The following is a 6,000-nucleotide window of genomic DNA, read 5'->3' as shown; positions in this document are numbered from 1 at the left end:
CTATCGTCTTTCGCATTCAGTCTGTTGCAATGTCACACATCATGCAGCTTCTGGAAAACCCTACTGTACACTTACGAGAAAATAAGACTGTAAATGCAAGTAACATCTTACTATGAAGATAGTTTTAACAATTATGGACTCTCTGAAAGGGTCTCAGGACACCCAGGGGTTCCCAGACCACACTTGGAGAACTGCTGACCTAGCAGTGAAGTCCAAGAGATGGCAAATGGTGATGGGGTTTAGGACGCAAGGGGCGGAAGTAGCCTCTGTGAAAAGCAGCCCTTCACCTTTTGGAACAAGAGCAGAAGAGATGGGCGCCAAAGCAGTTGTGAGGCAACCATGTGTTCCCTTCCTCTTCTGTTTTTCTGGCCACACTGTGAGGCATGTGGGATCTTAGTTTGCTGACCAGGGATTGAACCCGTGCCCCCTGAGTGGAAGTGCAGAGTCTTCACCACTGGACCACCAGGGAAGTCCCATCTGTTCCCTTCTTATGGACTGGTTTTCTCAGTGGGAACTGAGGTGAGGTCACTCACTCAGTGCAGGAGGTCTGAGGAGAGAGAGGACATGAATTTACTCTCTTGGTGAGTAGGAAAACTCGCCTACCAGTGACGGACAGTCAGACTGCCAAGAGGGACCATAAAACATCCTTCTCCGGGGCACTCAGCAGGCCACCCTGTAACTTACCTGCTGACAGAAACGAGTGGTGGGGATTCCTCAGCAAGGCTGAGGCTCTGGGCCACTGCTTCTCTCCCACCGTGAGTGGTATGACGGTGATGAAGAGCAGGACGTGGGACCTAGCCTGCCTGGGTTCTAATCCTGGTCTGCCGTTGACTAGCTGTGTCCTTGGACCCTCTCTGTGCCTCGGTTTCCTACCTGTAAAACGGGAATAACTATAGTACCTACTTCATAGGGCTGTTACGAAGATAAAAGATTAAATGACATGTAAAGTACTTAGCTGGGTGCCTGATAAGGGACGTGCTCCCGAAGGGCCAGCGACAACTACTGTCATTGCCACTATTATTATCGAAATGACTTACTGAGCTTCCACTCAGCCTGCGAGTGTGGGTAAGAATTGGCTTACCTGATGACTATCTACTTAACTATCTACGTGTGGCCCCGAGCAGGCTGCGGATACAGGGGTTGGCAGAGCAACCTTGTCCTGCCTTCACCAGGTCTCCTGGAGGCCAGCAGGACACAATCAGACACACCAATTAAGGCAACGATCACAATCGCCCTAAGTGCTAACATGTAGAAAGGGCGTAGCACGCGGTTGCGGCTTTAGATACATTCCTCCCTTCATCCTGATACCAGGTCCTGAGTGGGTAAGCTCGGTTTTTACAAGTGAGGAGTCTGCTTCGCAGCAAGGGACTGGCTCCCGTGTGGCCACGCGGCTCGAATTGGTTCTGTGAGACCCGTCCGACAGCTCGCGCGAAGGCCACGTTAACAGAAACACGCTTCTACAACGCGGGCCGCCAGAACTCCGACCGAGTTCCCGCGCCCGGGGGAAAGGATTTCCGGCGGAAGTTTCTTCTGAGGGGGCGGAGCCACCGGCAGGCTTGGGCACACCCCTCCGCCCCCCCAATTCCGTAGTCGACTTGGCCAATAGGAGCTCCGCTTCTTGCCAGGTGCGGAAACTTGTTCTCCAATCAGCGAGCGCCATCGTCGCTCGGGCAACAGCGTCCTAGAGACGCCGAGTGGGCTGGGCTTCTGCGGCCTCGGGCCCTGGGGTCCGCGCTTAGAAGTGCGTCGGCGCTCCGAAGGGGCCCAGCGAGGCGGAGGGTTGAGAAAGGGCCGGGGTAAGACGGCGCGGCGGCGAGTGCGTGCGAGCCCGGGGGGCTGAGGAGGGCCCGGGCGGGCAGCTCAGGCAGTCCCACAGCCCCGGGACGCGGAGCGTCCCCTCCCCGTCCGTGGCATAGGGCTGGTGACCCGTTTACTAGTTCCACACATGTGTGTGGCGCGCCTGCCTGTGGCAGGAGCCGTTGTCGGCCCTGGGGCTACTGCAGTGAATAGTACCGTCTTATTTGTGTGGGGGAAACCGACTATAAGCAACGAGGAAGATGGCGAATCTGCCTCCTTGCATCTCTGAGGGTTACATCGCTCCAATTTACAAAATGCTTCATGTCCCTTATTTCATCTGTCCCCACAGCAGTCTTTCGAATATTTTAAACTCTGCCTTATAGATGAGGGCTTGAATTCCACGGGGTGAAGGGGGTTGTCCCCAAATCACACAACCGGAAGTTGCAGAGCCAGAATTCAAACTCAGCACTTATGTCGCATGTCAGAATCTCTGGTCTTTCTGGAACATTCTTCTTCCTCAGGCCGCACGAGTTATCCCTGCCTCTCTCAGAAATGTTGTTTGGAAGCACTCTGAAATTTCAGAGGTTCTTTAAGACTGTTGGTTAAATCACCCCATACTTCGTTTTCCTTCTCTCCTGAAAATCTTTGCCTGTCAGGATGCCTTGCCCCTGTTCAGAGGACTCTTACTTCACTTTCGAGAGGAGTAATTTAATAATGTTTCTTAAGCTGTATGTGCCCCTAAATGAGTAGACTTACAGAAATGCTGTAAAGACTTTTTTTTGACTTTTCACATACTGCTGTTCCTTCATCTCTTTCTTTTATCCGTTGTCTTCAATTCAACATTTACTTGGCTAAGTTCTGGGGAATCGAAAGTGAATCAGGCAAGAATTTTGATTTTCCGTGAACATATTTGTCTCCCACTCAGCCTTACTGGAAGCTTTAGGAGGGCAAGGATTTGTTTCAGCTACCTGTGCTCTCCCTTTCCCTATACCATCAGTTTAGTTGTTGGCTCATGGCAGGTGCTTGTAGATATTTGTCAAGAAATGCTTACATGAGACTTTAAATTTGCTGTCCATTTTGTCTTCCGTTTCCCTGACCTTTTCCAGCTGTCCACCTCTTCCTGTGCAGAGATCTCTACAGCGCCCATGCTGTGACCCCTGCAGCTGAGTGGCACATGGAGACAGAACCAGCTCCAGGAGGGTGCTCAGGAGTCTGGCGCCCGCCCAGAGCAGGAATCCAGTGGGACGCCATTGGCTGTTAACCAGACAGTCGCTTTAATAAAGCCTCTTTACAGGTATCGAGTGAATGTTTAAGGTTAGTAGATCATCATGGTCACTGAAGTTTTTCTTGGATGACTCTTTCCCCTGCCAGGATTGACAAACAAGCTGTACAGTACAGATGAGAAGGTGTGAGTGAGGCAAGAAGCTAACAGTTGCTTCCTTCCTTTAAAGACCACTAGTGAGCTGACCTTTTTTGTACAGCATACTTATCTAAGAATACCCCAGGTCTAGGCTGTGCAACTGTGTAGGTTGAATACTTGTACTAGTTAAATATTAATTCACCTTCAACGCACTGCTATCTAGGATATCCACGCCATTTAGGAGAGGAGATGCAAAGGGAGGGAGCATTTGAGAAAACTCTGTGAATGAATAACATATGAACATGAAGCACTTCGAGCACGAAGGAACCTCGTTTTCCACTTTTTTCTCCGGTTGCAATCTTGTACTGCTATTTTGTTTAATTTGTTTCAGGCGCCATTGTTATCTTTTCATCTGTTTTTCTGCAGTTTTACTGTCTCTACTATTACTGCTCCGCCTGGCTAATACTTATTGAGCACTTACCGTGTTCCAGGCACAGTTTGGGACCTCACATTACCTTTTTAATTTAGTGCTCACTTCCTGCATATGAAAAATACAGTTATTTCCATTTCATAGATGAGACAGCAGGGATGCAGAGAAGCTAAGGGACAACAAAGCTGATACATGGTGACGTGTGGCTTCTGCGTCAGGACTGCCTGGTGACAGAGGCTGTGTTCTTATTTTTGTTTTTGTTTTTTGGGCCCTCCGTGCGGCCTGCGGGATCTTAGTTCCCTGACGAGGGATTGAACCCGGGCCCTCGGCAGTGAAAGTGCAGAGTCCTAACCACCAACCTCCAGGGAATTCCCAGAGCCTGTGTTCTTGACCAGTGCTCTTACACTCTCAGATATGTGTGTACTCCAGAAGTCCCACTGGGCTTCGAGGTGACTTCTAAAAATATATACAATATGGTAAAATAGGAAAGTAACTTCAGGAGGAAAGAGAGTAGTCAGATCATCTGTAATGGTTAATATAGTTGGGCTGCAAATTTACCTGTGAGCTTCTTTTTTTTTTCATTGAGTGAAAGATTCTTTAAATTCTGTAGTGCTTTATAGTTTTCAACAGTTTCACACACATGAGTTCGTATAATCCCATAATAACCCCTTTTTTCCCCTCGCCTCTATATTGCCCCTCCCCCCTTCCCTCTCCCCACTGGTAACCGCTAGTTTGTTCTCTATATTTGTGAGTCTGCTTCGTTTTTGTTTTATTAGCTGTGAGCTTCTTGAACCCAGGAGAAGAAAATTAAAAAGAAAAAAAAAAAGAAAGCAATTGAATTCATTTTGTCCAGGCAAATAAGGCATTTTAGTTCCTTTGGAAAAAAAAGAAAGCATTTCTAACGCCTCCATCTAAAGGACATTTCTCCTGGGGTTCATAACCAAGCCCTGGGTGGCCGGGTTTACTACAGGGTGACCAGGCTGTAGGCTCAGTGTGTCCTCACTGTTAAGGGAGAGAATGTGGATGATTGTATTTGCGTAGGAGTTTGGAAATGAAAATTTTTTGAATAGTAGTAGTTTTCAGGAACACCTTCTGAATTGTGTTTTTTCTCCTGGGAATTTGTAAATGGTCTTATCCTGGACCCTGGGTTGGTCCCAGTCATTTGTTTACTTAACGGTTACTTATGGAGCACTTGCTGTATGCCAGGCCCTGTCTAGGCATTGAGGACACTGCGGTGATGGTCAGGTCACTGTCCTGATGTGCCCGGTGCCTCCACCCTGTTGTTTTCTCCCGCTGGAGTGTTTCTGGACAGACTTTGGTTTGCCTTTCTTCCTCGTCCTATGAAACCCGGAGACGACCCTCAACGCCTTATACCGTAATGGTCTCCCTGCCTTTGACCCTGGGCTCTGGCTGATTCGTGTTTCTGTGCCTTCCCAGGACCTAAAGTTAAGGACAGCTGTCCGGGAGTGAGCACAGCCTGCTGTGTGTCAGGCTCTTTAGATGCATCATCTGAGTCCTGGCACAGCCTTCGGAGTGTGGCGCTGAACTGTCGTGGGTCACTCGCCCCTTGAGAACCTGGTGGAAGCCATGTATCCTCTCTCGAGAAGAATCACCTCACACACACTTTGGCATTTAACCTCTGAGAGTTTGAAGATCTAAAAATGCACACATGTGTGCCTTGTCCCTAGATTCCAGGTTATGAATAACGTGCTTTAAAGAGAGATATTATCTCCATTTTGCAGTTGAGGAAACTGGGTCTGGAGGAGGTTAATTAACTCGCAGGTTTGCCTGGTAGATAGTGGGACCAGTTTGACTCCGTGTCTTCTTGACTCCAAGCCCTTTATTTTTTCCACTGTCCAAAAGTAGAGATGCTCAGTAAATGAGGGAGTGCGTGTACGAAGGTCTAAAAAGGGAGCTTTAAAGTGTATGTGCCCCAGAATCTGCCAAACATCCATTTGATATCAGAATAGACAAGGAGAAGATTTTTCTCAAGGATTTGGATTTAGCTGCCAACATTTTTTGTGTTGCTTGCAACTTTTTCCAGTTTTGTCAAGTGATAATTTTCCCCCCAGGATACCAGTTCCAACAGTTTTTGCTTCTGATGCCATTTCTGTTTGGCTGTGCACATTTCTTACTGTCATGTTGAATTATGTTTTCTCTGGATGCCAAGGCAGATGGATGGCACTTTTGTTATGATTCTGATATAAATAGCATCTGTTAGAAACTGGACATCAATACTTATCTGGCAAGTAAAACAAATATATCAGTGGAATAGCCTTCTAATCATGTTTTTGCCTGTGGTTAGTAAGTGCCTCTGATGGTCTATGACTCGGTGCTTGTTTGGGGGCATTGGTTTTATTATCCTTGCTATTTTCTACCTTACCATACAAGTTTTGATATAATCGTATTTATT

At 47.8% G+C, this 6,000-nt stretch overlaps 1 long non-coding RNA gene across 1 annotated transcript in view; it reads left to right on the top strand.

Annotated features, from left to right (window-relative positions):
- The first annotated feature begins 1,667 nt into the window (after positions 1-1,667).
- The window catches only part of LOC117196483 (uncharacterized), a 28,515-nt gene continuing 24,182 nt past the window's right edge, over positions 1,668-6,000 (top strand). Inside the window, exons 1-2 of the long non-coding RNA XR_004476692.2 lie at positions 1,668-1,796; positions 2,904-3,111. This is a non-coding gene — a long non-coding RNA (uncharacterized LOC117196483). The remainder of the gene's footprint in view (positions 1,797-2,903; positions 3,112-6,000) is intronic.

The sequence above is a fragment of the Orcinus orca genome, chromosome 11 (genome assembly GCF_937001465.1).
Source record: "Orcinus orca chromosome 11, mOrcOrc1.1, whole genome shotgun sequence".
Classification (NCBI taxonomy): Eukaryota; Metazoa; Chordata; class Mammalia; order Artiodactyla; family Delphinidae; genus Orcinus; species Orcinus orca.
This window is presented reverse-complemented; position numbering and strand designations above follow the sequence as displayed.